Raw genomic sequence first — 16,788 nt, forward strand, 5'->3', positions numbered from 1 at the left:
TCGTAATGGAGGTGGTCAGGAATCGGGAGACTCACGCCGGTCGTAGCGCCGCAGTTAAAATGATAATGACAAGTCAAATCACGGGGCCCCACCTGTCCAGCAGTAACTCGCTGTCAAATCACACAGCCTTACGTTTGTAGCAGCCTACTCCCTCGTCTTCTCGCGTCTCTGTCGAACCGACTAGGCGGAACTTCCCCGCCTACCGCACAGGAAAAGCACCGCCCTCGACTTTTAAATATAATTACATCCGCTTAAGAATCCAATGATATACTTTTTGTGACATAGTAACTCATATTTAGTTAGTCAAATGGATGACCTAGAACTACGTGCAGGCCCTATAAACCGAGACGCCTAAAAATAAAAAAACGAAGACGGAGAGGGTAGTTCAGCACGTACCTTTTTAGATCAATATAGTCGGGATTCACCAAGGAGCAAAACCAAGTGGTAGGCTGCTCCTGTCGTGTTGGCGTAGCAACTCAAGCAGGGTCAGTCCGCACACGAAATGGCGACACACTTAACAGGACCCCTTTGGCCGACATGTGGCTCATCCACCATCTTGTTCCACGTGCGATGCACCAAATTACAGTTCGGAGCAGCGGTTGGAATTGGAGGCACCCCGGTCGTAACGCCGCAGTAGTAGAAAATGAGCGATGAGGGGTCAAATCACAAAGCCCCACCTTTCCCGCATTAAGCTGGATGGACGAAGCAACCATCATTTCACTCTAGGGCGCAAGAGCATAAAGAGAAGAGAAAACAATGATGCGTGCGGCAGCTACCTAGGGCACCCTAGGGTAGGGGTCTCCACTACAGATCCTTTTTTTGAAAGCGCCTCCACTACAAATCGGCTTCTCCCTCGTCCTCTTGAAGAAAACCGATGATGAGTGCGGCGGTAGGGTTTGTAGGAGTACTACGGCGTGCGGGGCCACGTCGTAGTAAACGGGTTCGAGTCGATGCCTTAAATATGTGTGGGCCGCTTGGTTTTACGGGAACGAGGCAGCATTTTGGGTTCGGGGACCAGTGGAGATATAGTACGTACAAAAAATTGTGGACGTAGGTTCGACCGAAAGGCAATGATGCATGGGCCCTGCATTTTGATATACCCGGGGCCGCGTGAAATTTGCTACTCTACTCAAAACTAGTAAGGTACACATGTATTGAACGCATGAGATTTCGAAACCAAATTATGAATAAATACACACTATAGCATGTAAAGCTTTGAGTCATATATGCATGATGTAGATGTTCGTTTAGTTCTTATAGTTCATCTCATTCAAAATCAATTAGTTTTATAAAAATGTTAAGATTCATGGGGTTGTGCATTGTAAATCATAAAGTAAAAAACAAATAATGGCTATTCATTTAGAAAAAAATAATCAATTATGATACAGAAGATTCTAGAACAAAGGAGAAGTGCTTGTGTTTTGAGGTTTGTGCATTATGCTTAAGTTCAATCATGGAGTCTTCTAAATTGTACATGTGGCAGATCTGGTGGAATGTTGATGATATCCAACGGCCAGTAGTGCTCGGATTTGCCTATCTCTGCACTGTCGGGTTAGCTTCATCCAGCGACCATCTTTCAAAGTTATTGGCACACTATATAGTTCTTGTGCCATAGTTGCATGTTCTGGAAAAAAGCTACTAGTGGGTTGTACTATCTATTTAGGAATAGAAGATGTATACATGGAAGTTGTAGGGAAAGAGATGACATGGAGCATCTCAATTCCTATGAGTAGGGATTGGAAAAGAGATGTCATTTGGTTCACATCATAGGAACTTTTCTATTGAATCTAGAGATGACATGTATCTCAATTCCTATGAGGAGGGATTAGAAAAGAGATGTAATTTGGTTCATATCATAGGAACTTTTCTATTGAATATACACTAATGTTTATTTTCCTTTGAAATCAAGGGAGTATAGGAATCCATTCATATGAACCAAGTGGCTCTAAAGCTATAGAAATGATATCATGTTTATTTCCTTAGAAATGTGGAGTATATGAATATATTCCTATGAACCAATTGTCTCTAAAGGAAAAAATCCTATAAAAATCATATCATATAGAGTTCCTATGATATTCCTCGACACTAAAGGATGCTTGAAATTGCTGTCGGTGATACGATGGTATTTCTTTGTAGACTCCTCACCCATCTTTATACTTACCTCTCGAACATGAATGAAATGATATATACATGGTATTCTACATGTGCAATTTGGTACACGAAAACTCGGTAAAATTTTGCGAGGTTTGAATTTTCAATAAAGCTATATGCACTGCATTTCGGAACGGAGGGAGCATACGGCAGTTGCTAACACTCACGTGGAAGATTTGTGTGTAGGAGGAGTGGCTGTTCTGTTAAATGACATGGCAAAACTGACACTGTCGGATGCCGATCTAACGGTTCTTACGGCGTTCGTCAGGAAAAGGCTTGTGGGGAACGTTTGTCGGATAATGATTTACGGACACATGCATTGCATTGATACGTGCCCCCCTCTCTCTCACGCACACGCACCCTCACGAGTCACGACTCTCCCAAGTCCTCTCGTAGACTCGCACGTCGCACCCACCGTCTATCTGCAAGTAGACGTCACGCACATATGTGCTCTTCACACCCTACCCTCAGAACTTCTAAAAAACAAAAGACGGCGCGCACATTTTATTTTAGCTCACACGTCACACACTTATACTATTACTCTTGCGGTGAACGTTCTTTGGGCATAGTATATTGTACTCTCACGAAGAGAAGCGGTGCACGCACGCACTAGTTCTCTCACACCCACTCGCGGGTACACGTAGGAGCACATTTTTTGAAGCTGGCACAACAAAATCACTCCACTATATATAAAAGCAGGAACCTTAGCGCTTGCTTTACTAGGATTCCTCTCGTTCACTCTCTCATGCTCTCCAGATCTAAGCAACACATAGGTGGCCACACTCTCTCTCAGCTCACGGCTGGTCACAAATCCGGCCGGACAACCTCGACCGGGGCAGGGTTGTAGGTGCATCATTCACGCTGTCGTCGGCGGCGAGGGAGGAGACCAACGGCTGCCCGCGCGTCCCGATCGGCGGCCGTGCCGTTCTCTCCGAGAGAGCGCCGGCTCGGGAGGGCCTCCGACCCCTTCTTCCTCCCTGCGGTATTGTGGCCAAGATGTGGCCTCCCGATGCCGTCTTTGCCACTTGCCGACGACCCTCAGGTATATATTCCTTCGAAACCTGCCTTGCTCTACTGCCCCAGCTCCCTTCGTGTGGATCCTTTTCTACTTCCGTCCGCTGTTCCAAAGCCACCTAGACTTCTACTATTATTAGAAGTAAAGCTAGTTCATACAGTCGACTCAAAGCGTTGGTTCAAACAGGGAAGAAAGTGGGAAAGCTGTAGCATGAATCTAGGACTTGGTTCTAAGAGGAAACGGGGGAAAGTAGTAATATCTGTCACTGTTTAAATAACCGTATTTCGTATTTGCGCAAACAGGGATGTCTGTCTCCATATCATTTCGGGATGTCTGTCTCCGTATCGTTTCTATCCACGCAATCAAAAGCACACACCTCAGTTTTAGTACAACTGCGCAAAATGAGATGGCTATCCCTCGTTGCCGTCGTCTAACCTCCCGTCCTCAAGGTATCCCTACATTGGTAGTACCTAAGGTAGAATGACCAACGCAATCTAAAAGAAGCTGATTCGTACGTTTTACTTCCTGATTGCAGTGCAGGGACGAGCGAAAACAACTGCATGCTAGTCCGGAATGCACTTTCTACCAGTTCATCCATGGACCGAGGACTAGCTGGCATGGCTGCATGGCGGTTTTTTGGACAGGTGCGCGGACAAGAGGCATTATGGTCTGCTTATTTCTGCAAATAGCGGTGCTTAAATTTAGTGGAATGCACAAGCATTTCAGCTGGTCAGTACACTGCATGGTTCAGTTCAGCATTCCAGCTGAGACCACAATTATAATTGGTTATTCTGGAATGAGAGAACCTAACCCTGAATGGTGGCAACAAGAAAAAACCAGAGTGAACTCCAGGAAATTCAAGCCTGCCGGGAGGCCCTTTGCTCAGAGAAGCCTTGCTTGTTTTTCCTGATTTGTAAACCTTCTCACAAGTTTGTCTTTTGCTGTGAACTAGTATATGTTTGTTATGTTCTATGCATCATTGAGATGTATAAAATTGCTTAACTTATGCTTTTCAAGTTTTTTATGAAGACGAGTTTAATGTGAGTGTTCCACATGAGCGCTGGACTAGCATGTGAACGTTTGGAATTTATTACATTGTGGCCTCAATTAACTGCATGAACCACTGTAACAAGATACGTAGTTGCTTATATGTCAGACAACAAATTGTTGATTGTTAGCTGGTCGATAGCCTAGTGTTGAAGCGAGCTGAGCCAATGTGCCGTGTTTTGCACAACTGCTTACAAGTGGGGTAGCACCAACAGTGTTTACAAGTACTTATGTATACGTCGGCGCATGGTTCTCGAACGAGTGCTCTATTTCATCAAAACACACACTGCTCGTATGATAAACTGTGACAACTTATGTCTTACCATGCCATATTCATGAAAAAACTAGTGAGGACGCATTTGTTTCGGCAACAATTACGATGGTTCTCACATGATTCACGGGCACACAAAAGTAGCAGCAGTTCCCATAGACGGATTCAAACAGAGTACTAGCCCCAGAGGGGTCGATAACAGGCAAGGTTCGGATAATTAGACACAATCCAAACTACTATTAAACACTAGCTGGGGAAACTATTTCATGCCTCGATCTAATTTGGGCTGGACACAAGATGGACCTTGCCATGAACATCATCGAGGACGTCCCGTAGCAGCTCAATCCTGTGAACCTTCATGAAGACAACCTTGTGGCCTTGCCACTAATAAACTTGTTTGTGGAGGCATGCCACGTCATCTTCCTGGATAAGCTTGACAAGAACAGTATGCCTCACAAACGAAGGAGTAGCTTTGAACTTCTTGTGCTTCAGTACACCCTGGATAACACGCCTGACAACAGTGAGGCTGGAATACAATTCTTCATTGGTATAACCGCAAATGGCTTCCAGGATCCAACAGCCTAAGAACTCTGTTTTCCCATTGCGTATATTCAGGTCGTCCGCCTCATAGCGAGTGACATGTACAACCACACAATCCTTGTCTGCATCAGGGCTCTAATTGAAACAGAAACAAATTCTGAATTACTTTTCAGTATAAGAAACACAAGTTATTTAAACCACTATGTATAGCATGGCATCGAAGCTAATAAAATTTTGCATTATTAATCACCACATACTTCCTTTTCTAAAAAACTCACCACATACTTAGATGAAAAACCACAATCGAGATCGGCAAAGAAGGAAATCACCTTGGGCAGCTCAGCGGGGGGGGGGGGGGGGACACATCCTCAAAGGGGGAAAATTGCTCCTGCAGTGCCACGGGGGCTGTAACCTCAAACGGGGCGTTGACCATATCAGTAGTGGCCGTGAGCGTATCTGGGGTCGGCTTGGTGGTTGCCTCCATCTTCTTGGAGCTCTCTGTCTCGTGGGGATCAGCCTCCCGCGTCTGCTCGAATATCAGCAGATCTTTGCCTGGTTCTCCTTGGTCCATCATGAACCTGACGAATACTAGGAGACCACTGAAAGGAAAACACAATCGCAATAACAATGAAACAAAAAAGAGAGTGAGGATCGTTTACTACTTTGCAAAAGTTCTTTTTTTTCTCTGAACGAAAATATACCAACATCACGGATCCGCTTACCTTTCCTTTGTTCGGAGAGAAGAACAGTGCAGATGCGAGTGTTGCCTTTCTTGAAGACGGTGAGGGAGAAGGGGATTCAGCGAAGAGTGAAATGATGGTTGCTTCGTCCGTCAAACCTAGACTGCTGGGAGGTGGGGTTTTGTGATACGACGGCTCGTTACTGCTGCGCTACGACTGGGGTGACTCTCCGCCTGCATACTTCCTTCTAATTTGGTGGATGGCATTTGGGCCCGCGCGCTGCATGGCCCGCATGTCGGTGAACAAAAGTATAACGGCATTCAGTAGAGGGAGACGTTTCAATGACCTAGGAGGAGCCATAAGCGGTAGAGTGTCTCCACTGTACTAGTAGTAATTGTTTTTCTGGGTAGCTGTAGAGTGTCTCCACTTTACTAGCAGTAATTGTTTCTTTGGGCCCAAGACAAAACAGCCCATCCACACTAGTGTAACGCCCTCGATGCGGCTATAGCTCCCACGTGTCGAGGCACGACTTAGAGACATAACCGCATTGAAAGCAATGTCGCAAGTCAGGCAATCATTACAACATCCCATGTAATATATAATAAAAGGGGGAGATACATAGTTGGCTTACACTCGCCACGTCACATCAGAGTACATAAATAACATCCATCATGCAAACACTCATGGCCCGACTACGACGCCAAAATAGAAGAAAACCCAACATGCGACAAGGCCCTGAATCGAACCCCAACTAGGCACCACTACTGATCATCAGGAAAAGACACGTAGTATCGCTGAGAGTCCTCGTCGAACTCCCACTTGAGCTCGTACTCGTCACCTGGAGCGGAATCACCTGGACCTGCATCTGGAGTTATAGTATCTGTGAGCCACAGGGACTCAACAATCTCACATCCTCACGATCAAGACTATTTAAGCTTATAGGGAGGGTAAGGCAATTATAAGTGGAGCTGCAGCAAGCGACTAGCATATATGGTGGCTATCTTATTCGCAAAAGAGAGCGAGAAGAGGAGGCAAAGCGCGAGCGAGAATCTAGAGGAACAACCTGCGCAAACATAACTCCAACACCGTGTCCACTTCCCGGACTCCGCCGAGAAGAGGCCATCACGGTAACACACACGGTTGATTCATTTTGAATAATTAAGGTTCAAGTTATCTACAATCGGACATTAACAAATTCCCATCTGCCCATTACCGCGGGCACGGCTTTCGAAAGTTCAATCCCTGCACGGGAGTCCCAACTTAGCCCATGACAAGCACTCACGGTCAACGAAGGAATAGACCTCCACCCGAGACACACCGATCAGGCTCGGTAACCCGGTACAACAAGACAATTCGACAGGTTAAAACAAGACCAGCAACACCGCCCGAATGTGCCGACAAATCCCGATAGGAGCTGCACATATCTCTTTCTCAGGGCACACTCAGATGAGACATCCTACGAGTAAAACCAACCCTCAAGTTGCCCCGAGGTGGCCCCGCAGTCTACTCGGTCGGACCAACACTCAGAGGAGCACTGACTCGGGGGGGGGGGGGTTTAAAATAAGATGACCCTTGGGCTCCGGTAACCCAAGGGAAAAAGAGGCTAGGTGGCGAATGGTAAAACCAATGTTGGGCATTGCTGGAAAAGCTTTAATCAAGGCGAACTATCAAGGGGTTCCCATTATAACCCAACCGCGCAAGGAACACAAAATCCAGGAACATAACACCGATATGACGGAAACTAGGGCGGCAAGAGTGGAACAAAACACTAGGCGAGAGGCCGAGCCTTGCACCCTTTACCAAGTATATAGATGCATTAAGATAACATAGCAATATAATGATAATCCCGACAAGTAAGTAAATGTTCCAACGAGGAACGGCTTCCAGTCTTCACCTGCAACTAGCAACGCTATAAGAGGGGCTGAGCAAAGCGGTAACATAGCCAATCAATGGTTTGCTAGGACATGGGGGGTTAGAGGTTCAACATGGCAATTGGGAGGCTGACAAGCAAATGGTAGGCATCGTAGCATTGGCATAGCAAAGAGTGAGCAAACTAGCATAGCAAAGATAGTAGTGATTTAGAGGGTATGATCATCTTGCCTGCACAGTTGTCAGAGTTGACTGGATACTCACAAGCAAACTCAACGGGCTCCTCGGTAGCGAACTCGTCTCCCGGCTCTACCCAAACAAGACAAACACGCAACAAGGATACAATCAACCATGTGCAAGACCAAGCAATAAGATGAAATGATGACATGCTATGCGGGATGCAAAATGCAAGATATGACAGGAAATGCATGAACCTGGCCCCAACTTGAAAAACCAAGTGTGCCACTGGATAGAGGGTATGAAATCACTTGAAAACTATATAAAGACCATTGGAATCGGAGTTACGGTTTGGAAATGGCAATCGTTTTAAGATATGACACCGGTCTGCGATTTACAGCAAGTAGGCATCTAAACGCAATGCAACGAACATGCTACAGCCACCAAACATGACAACAAAATACATGGCAGGGATGCACACATGATGCTTAACAAAATACTAGCACTGAGCCACGGCCAATTCATCCATTATGAGGTTCAAACAAGCATGACAAAAACGCAAATGCAAAACAGATTCCAGACTTAGTGAAATTAACACTTGTCTAAAATTCAGATCACGAAGCCCTCTTCGGAGCATCAAAACAACATGATACATGACCTGATTATGACAAAGAAGAACATGGAATGGAGCTACTCAACAAGCTTAACAAAAGACCCAAAGTGACCTGGGGCCAAAAGGGATCACAAAATATACTAACGGGCACACGAACATAGCAAAAACACAATCAGTTTTCAGACTTAGTGAAAACTGAGACATGCTGAAATATAACTCACGAAGGCATGTAAACGAGCTCGATGCACTCACCACGGTGCAAGTAATGGCAAGGCAGGCATACATCCATTAATAAGGCACAAAATACAAGCTATACATGGCAAGAACAATGGCATAGCACGCACGGATCAACTACAATAGCATCGGCAAAATCGCAAACGAGTTGACGATCTGCCCAGATTCACAACGAAGCGAAAGTAGAGCTCGATTGACTCAAGCTAGGGTGGTCCATAATTTCAAACAAAGACATTGATGGATAGAGAATAACATGATTAACAAAACTCCTTTACTGATCATCCTCAAAAGAGGCACAGATCACTAGGAAACAAGCTGAACATATGGCATCCTGAACTAAAATATCTTAGACTTAGTGAAAACAACTAAGTCCCTGAAAACAGATTTACCGGGTGCCTTACTTTGCAAGCTTGCACAAGTCACCACACACATCCTAAAAATTCATGGGTTGCACCTCTGGAAAGAAGACAAAATCCTTAACAAAACATATGAAGGACTCACAGGCATAGCATGCACACAATAATCATGGCAAAAATGACAAAAGTCTAAGATGAATTAGCAGATCTGTCAATTAACTCATGAAGCCTCCTTCTAACAGAATTTTGGGCATCAAGATGAGCTCAAATGAAAATGATGCAATGGAATTAAATGATGTACTCGTTGAGGCGAACATTTTGATATACTATATGTCCAAATCGGAGCTACGGATGCAAAGTTACGGGGCCTCGAACAGAAGCATATGGAGTAAAAATTCTGAGGACTTAGTAAAAAAAGAGGGGTCAACCCTAGTCTCTCCTCAGATCCAGATCGGGGCGCGGTTCCCGAGGCGGCGGCCGGCGACGAGGCGGCCGGCGGAGGCGGGGGCCCGGCCGCGGCGGCGACTTGGCGCGGTGGGGCGGCGCGATCTTCGAGGCGGCCGGTGTCGGGCTCTCCTCTCGCCGGCGATGAGGAATGGGGCGGCCGGCGCCGGACTCGGGTGCGGGCGGCGGCCGGTCGCGGAGGGGGCGAAGGCGGCGCGGGCGGCGGGGTAGGCGAGGCTGGCGGCGACGACTTCGGGCCGCGGGGGCCGGGAACGGGCCTCCCGGGCCGGCGGCTGAGAGGCGGCGAAGTGGGGCGCTCGCGCCACGTGGCGCGCCCCGGTAGGCGGCGGCGAAGTGTGCGGGGGGGGGGGGGGGGTCGGACGTTGTCCGGCTCGCCCGAGATCTGTTTTTTTGGCTAGGGTTTCGGGGGGAGGAGAGATCCGAAAACGGGGGGTGTATATATAGGCATAGGAGGAGCTAGGAGAGTCCAAATGAGGTGCGGTTTTTGGCCACGCGATCGTGATCGAACGCTCTAGATGATGGAGCAGAGTTTGGTGGGTTTTGGGCCAAATTGGAGGGGTGTTGGGCTGCAACACACACGAGGCCTTTTCGGTCCCTCGGTTAACCGTTGGAGTATCAAACGAAGTCCAAATGATACGAAACTTGACAGGCGGTCTACCGGTGGTAAACCAAGGCCGCTTGGAAAGTCTCGGTCCAATCCGGAAATGTTTAATCCCCACACACGAAAGAAAGCTAGAAATGGCCACCGGAGGAGAACGAAGCGCCGGAATGCAAAACGGACAACGGGGAAAATGTTCGAATGCATGAGATGAACACGTATGCAAATGCAATGCACATGATGACATGATATGAGATGCATGAAAAAGAAAACAACACACGGAGACAAAGACCTGAACCCGAGAAATAAATATAACTTAACACCGTAAATGGCAAGAGTTGGAGTACAAATAGGGAAAGTTACATCCGGGGTGTTACAACTCGGAAATAGTAAAATCAATTCAAAGGCCCATATATTTACTGAATTGACGGATGGGTATGTCGAAGAGCAAAAAAAGGAGTTTCAGGTGGGCAAAAGAGCTTCTGAACGTGCTGGGCTTCTATTTACAACATATTGTGGTCATAATCGAGTACATTTTACGACCCAGGATGTTCATTCTATGGACCTGATCGATCCATTTGACTGTGACTGCCGAAAACAGTGCTGGAGTTAGATGTTGTTGCCCTTTTCAATCTGGTTTTTTTGTAAACCTGATGAACAATTAACCCTCGTGCTTTTGTACAGTTTGTAAGCTGGAGTTAGATGTTCCTCCCCTTTTCAACTCGGCTGTGACTGTCATATTTTCTTTGAAACAAGGCAAATGGCTTGCCATTCGTTTAATTTAGAGTGAAATATTGTAACAAATCCCAACCAAGGGAAATAACATCACTCTCGCCGGCTGCTTGAGCTCACTGTGCATTACAGAAGCCAAGTGATTAGCCCCCACCAGCACCCACAAACTTATTTTGAACTAGCACATCAAATGGGCTGTAAATTTTCATAGGAAAGGCTGCATGACCGTGACAGATTTGGATTCTGACATTTAGGACCCGTGAGGAAATATCCTATCCAAGGTGGTGTCGACTTACTAGCCAGTCAACAAACGATTCTGCCTACCAGCCGTTGGATTGACATCCAACATATGTCGTGTATCTTCTATCTCTTGCCTTCTTCTTCCTCTAGCAGCCCAAACCAAACCACCCCATCGGCTCCGCCTGCTCCCGCCTCCCATGGCTGGCTGCGCCTCTGCTGCCCTACCGTACGTACCCTCCAACGTTGGCCAGTCCCTCCCTCTATTCCCCCACACGTCATGTTATTCTCCGACGACGTCAGCCCCAACACGCACCCATGCCTGAACCAGTCAACCCTCGTACTCCCCTTTGCCTGCGACTGGACCGGCGCATCTTCAACGGCTCCTGTTTGTTCCGTCTGAGGCCTCACCGTCGTCCTCCGCCTTGCGGCCTTGGTTCGCTCGCCGTGCGCGGTGCGCCACCCTCTTGCGTTGTCAACGTCATCAACAACTGAGAGGAACAAGGAGATGCCTGTACGTGGAGAGGATGACAGTAGGGACCCACCAGCGTCATGGCAGTACGCAAGCAAGTGCCTCTATAGTACAAGCCCAAAAATATGGTTCCTCCTAATGGTTGGACATCTGGGGCTCACGCCATTGTCAACGTAGTCAATAAACGAGAGAATTACACTACGAGCGGCTGACACCAGGGACCCAGCAAGTCACGCACTTTTTTGAGGAACAAGCAGTTGTTATTTATACTAGTTTTAGCGACGGATCAGGGTAACAACGGGGCTGTGCGGGGGCTGTGGCCCGTCTAGCCAGGGTTTTATTTATGTTTACCACATCATGAGCCCAGTTGTGTTTTTTTCTTGCTAAAAATGGCTAGCCCAGTTCTATTTTTTAAAGAAATACCCAAACAAGGCCTACTTGCTTTATCGGCCCTGCTGGGCTGCAAATCTTTCAAGACGAGGAGAGTTTCATTCGGTTTGCCCAGAAATGGGCTGTACATTTTTAAAACATTTTTTTTCATTACAAGATCTTAAATTCCATTGATTTTTATGCGTGGAAAATTATTTGGATTTTATATTTATATAAATTATTTTCAAAATAGTTTGAATGTGAATCGATATTTCTGGATTAAAAACAGTTGACCACACCGAAATATGCAAAATTCCGTATACTTTTTAACCGTGGCCACAATATGGGGTGTAATGCTAACAAAAAAAAGATGGGCTCCAAAAAAATTCTTAAGAATTAGCAAATGGGCTGTACATTATTAGAAATAATGGCAGATGGGCTGTATGCTGTTTTCCACAGATTTGAGGCTGACTTGTGCGCCTACTACAGGTTGACGCGTATGCTTTCATAAAAAAGGTTGACGCACACGCAACGCCCTGTCAACTTAGTCAACACACGAGAGAGTGACTGTTGGATGTCCATCCAACGACCGTCGTGCTTCTTCAATCTCTGCTCTTCATGCTCTAGCCGCTCAACCAAGCGCCGGCGGGACTGCCTGCTCCCTCCTCCCGCGGCCGGCTATGCTGCCGTGCAGGCCTCACGGCCCCACCGTATTCCCATCGCTGGCCTAGCCATCCCTCTACTCACCCACACATGCTGTTATTCTCCGACAACGGCAGACGAACCAGTAAACCCTCGTACTCCTCCACGTGGGAAACAACTGCCAAGTATTCCCTGGCTCCATGTTGTTCCCTTCCTAGGCCTCGCCGTCGTCCACCGCCCTGGTGCTCTCGGCACGGCCTGGTCAACGTGGTCAATGAACGACATCCATCGGAAGTGGACTATACGTGGAGAGGCTGACAGCTGGGTCCACGGCCGCACGCAAGGAAATGCCTCCTTATTACGTGCAAAATAATGATTCCTCCACCTGACAGCTAGGACCCACAGGAAGGGCCTCTGTATTTCACGAAAAAACGTTCCCCCCGCTGATAGGTCGGACCCACCAGCTATATCTTCGCACGCAAGGAAGTGCCTCCTTATTACGAACAAAAAATGAATACCCCTTGCTAGCTAGGACCCACCATATTGTTGGGCTGACTTGTGGGCCTACTAAGTTGACGGGGGCGGAGGGCTTTGTCAATACTCCAGTGACCGTATGATGTCCATCCAACGGCCATAGTGCTTCTTCAACCTCTGGTCTTCTTGCTCCAGCCGCCCAAAGCAGCGCCGGTCGTGCCGCCTGCTCCTGCCTCCCGTGGTCGGCTGTGCTACCGCGGAGGCCTCACCGCCCCCATACTACTCCCACCACTGGCCAGGCCATCCCTCCACTCACCCACACCCCCTGTTATTCTGCGGCGACGGCAGCCTCACACCGCAGCCGAACCAGTGAACGCTCGTACTCCTCTCCGCGTGGGCATCCACTGCCGCGTCTTGCCCGGCTCCGCGTCGTCCCCTTCCTAGGCCTCGGCGTCGTCCACCGCCGTGGTGCTCTCGGCGCGGCGTGGTTAATGTGGTTAACGACCGACTTCCATCGGAAGAGTACTGTACGTGGAGAGGCTGACAGCTGGGTCCACGGCGGCCGCAAGGAAGTGCCTCCTTATTACGCAGAAAATAATTATTCCTCCACCTGATAGCGGGGACCCACCGGACGGGCCACCAGTATTTTGCGAAAAAAATCGTTTCCCCCTGACTGCTGGGACCCATCGGACGGGCCACCGTATTTCGCGAAAAAAACATTCCCCCCGCTGTTAGCTCGGACCCACCGGAAGTGCCTCCTTATTACGCACAAAAAAAATGAATACTCCCCCGGCTAGCTGGGACCCACCTTGGTGGGAGGCTGACTTGTGGGCGTACTAAGTTGACGGGGATGAAGGGCTTTGTCAACTTAGTCAATATGAACGATTCTAGCTCCAGTGACCGTACGATGTCCATCCAACGGCCGTAGTGCTTCTTCAACCTCTGGTCTTCTTGCTCCAGCCGCCCAAAGCAGCGCCGGTCGTGCCGCATGCTCCTGCCTCCCGTGGCCGGTTGTGCTGCCGCAGAGGCCTCACCGCCCCTACTATTCCCACCGCTGGCCAGGCCCTGTGGCGACGACAACCTGATAACCCACAAGTATAGGGGATCGCAACAGCTTTCGAGGGTAGAGTATTCAACCCAAATTTATTAATTCGACACAAGGGGAGCCAAAGAATATTCTCAAGTATTAGCAGCTGAGTTGTCAATTCAACCACTCTGGAAACTTAGTATCTGCAACAAGGTGTTTAGTAGCAAAGTAATATGATAATGATGGTAATGGTAACAAAAGAGTAATGAAAGCAAAGTAATGTTTTTAGTATTTTGTAGTGATTGTAACAATAGCAACGAGAAAGTAAATAAGCGTAAACCAGTATATGGAAAGCTCGTAGGCATCGGATCAATGATGGATAATTATGTCGGATGTGGTTCATCATGTAACAGTCATAACATAGGGTGACACAGAACTAGCTCCAATTCGTCAATGTAATGTAGGCATGTATTCCGAATATAGTCATACGTGCTTATGCAAAAGAACTTGCATGACATCTTTTGTCCTACCCTCCCATGGCAGCGTGGTCCTAATGGAAACTAAGGGATATTAAGGTCTCCTTTTAATAGAGAACCGGAACAAAGCATTAACACATAGTGAATACATGAACTCCTCAAACTACGGTCATCACCGATAAGTATCCCGATTATTGTCACTTCGGGGTTAACGGATCATAACACATAATAGGTGACTATAGACTTGCAAGATAGGATCTAGAACTCTCATATATTGATGAAAACATAATAGGTTCAGATCTGAAATCATGGCACTCAGGCCCTAGTGACAAGCATTAAGCAGAGCAAAGTCATAGCAACATCAATCTCAGAACATAGTGGATACTAGGGATCAAACCCTAAAAAAACTAACTCGATTACATGGTGAATCTCATCCAACCCATCACCGTCCAGCAAGCCTACGATGGAATTACTCACGCACAGCGGTGAGCATCATGAAATTGGTGATGGAGGATGGTTGATGATGACGACGGCGACGAATCCCCCTCCCCGGAGCCCCGAACGGACACCAGATCAGCCCTCCCGAGAGGTTTTAGGGCTTGGCGGCGGCTCCGTATCGTAAAACGCGATGAATTCTTTTCTCTGGTTTTTTTCTCCTCGAAACACAATATATAGAGTTGGAGTTGGAGTCGGGGGGTCTCCAGGGGGCCCACGAGGTAGGGGGCGCGCCCTAGGGGGGCGCCCCCCACCCTCGTGAGAAGGGTGTGGGTCCCCTGGTCTTCATCTTTGGCGAGGATTTTTTATTATTTATTGTAAGATATCCCGTGGAGTTTCAGGTCATTCCGAGAACTTTTGTTTTCTGCACATAAAACAACATCATGGCAATTTTGCTGAAAACAGCGTCAGTCCGGGTTAGTTCCATTCAAATCATACAAGTTAGAGTCCAAAACAAGTGCAAAAGTGTTTGGAAAAGTAGATACGTTGGAGACGTATCAACTCCCCCAAGCTTAAACCCTTGCTTGTCCTCAAGCAATTCAGTTGACAAACTGAAAGAAATAAAGAAAAACTTTTACAAACTCTGTTTGCTCTGGTGGTTGTAAATATGTCAAGCTAGCATTCAAGTTTTCAGCAAAGATTATAACTAACCACATTTGCAATAATTCTCAGGTCTCATGATTACTCATATCAATAACATAATCAACTAGCAAGCCATAATAATAAATCTCGGATGACAACACTTTCTCAAAACAATCATAATATGATATAACAAGATGGTATCTCGCTAGCCCTTTCTGAGACCGCAAAACATAAATGTAGAGCACCTTTAAAGATCAAGGACTGACTAGACATTGTAATTCATGGTAAAAGAGATCCAATAATAGTCACACCCAATATAAATTAACAGTGATGAATGCAAATGACAGCTGCGCTCTCCAGCTAGTGCTTTTTAATAAGAGGGTGATGACTCAACATAAAAGTAAATAGATAGGCCCTTCGCAGAGGGAAGCAGGGATTTGTAGAGGTGCCAAAGCTCGGTTTTAAAATAGAGGTGAATAACATTTTGAGCGGTATACTTTCATTGTCAACATAACAACCGAGAGATGGCGATATCTTCCATGCTACACACATTATAGGCGGTTCCCAAATAGAATGGTAAAGTTTATACTCCCCCTCCACCAACAAACATCAATCCATGGCTTGCTCGAAAGAACGAGTGCCTCCAACATACATCAGGTCCCAGGGGGAGTTTTGTTTGCAATTATTTTGATTTAGTTTGCATAAAGCATGGGACTGGGCATCCCGGTGACCAGCCCTTTATCTCGTGAGTGAGGAGCGGAGTCTACTCCTCTTGAGAATAACCCGCCTAACATGGAAGATACAGACAGCCCTAGTTGATACATGAGCTATTCGAGCATACAAAACATGATGATTATTTGAAGGTTTAGAGTTTGGCACATACAAATTTACTTGGAACGGCAGGTAGATACCGCATATAGGAAGGTATAGTGGACTCATGTGGAATAACTTTGGGGTTTAAGGAGTTTGGATGCACAAGCAGTATTCTCGATTAGTATAGGAGAAGGCTAGCAAAAGACTGGGAAGCGACCAACTAGAGAGCGACAACAGCCATGTACATGCATTAAAATTAATAAACATTGGATGCAAGCATGAGTAGGATATAATCCACCATGAACATAAATATCGTGAAGGCTATGTTGATTTGTTTCAACTACATGCGTGAACATGTGCCAAGTCAAGTCACATAAATCATTCAGAGGAGGATACCACCCTAACATACCACATCATAACCATTTTAATAGCATGTTGGCATGCAAGGTAAAT

The sequence above is a fragment of the Triticum urartu genome, chromosome 6A, assembly GCF_056163025.1.
Source record: "Triticum urartu cultivar PI428250 chromosome 6A, HENAU_Tu73, whole genome shotgun sequence".
Classification (NCBI taxonomy): Eukaryota; Viridiplantae; Streptophyta; class Magnoliopsida; order Poales; family Poaceae; genus Triticum; species Triticum urartu.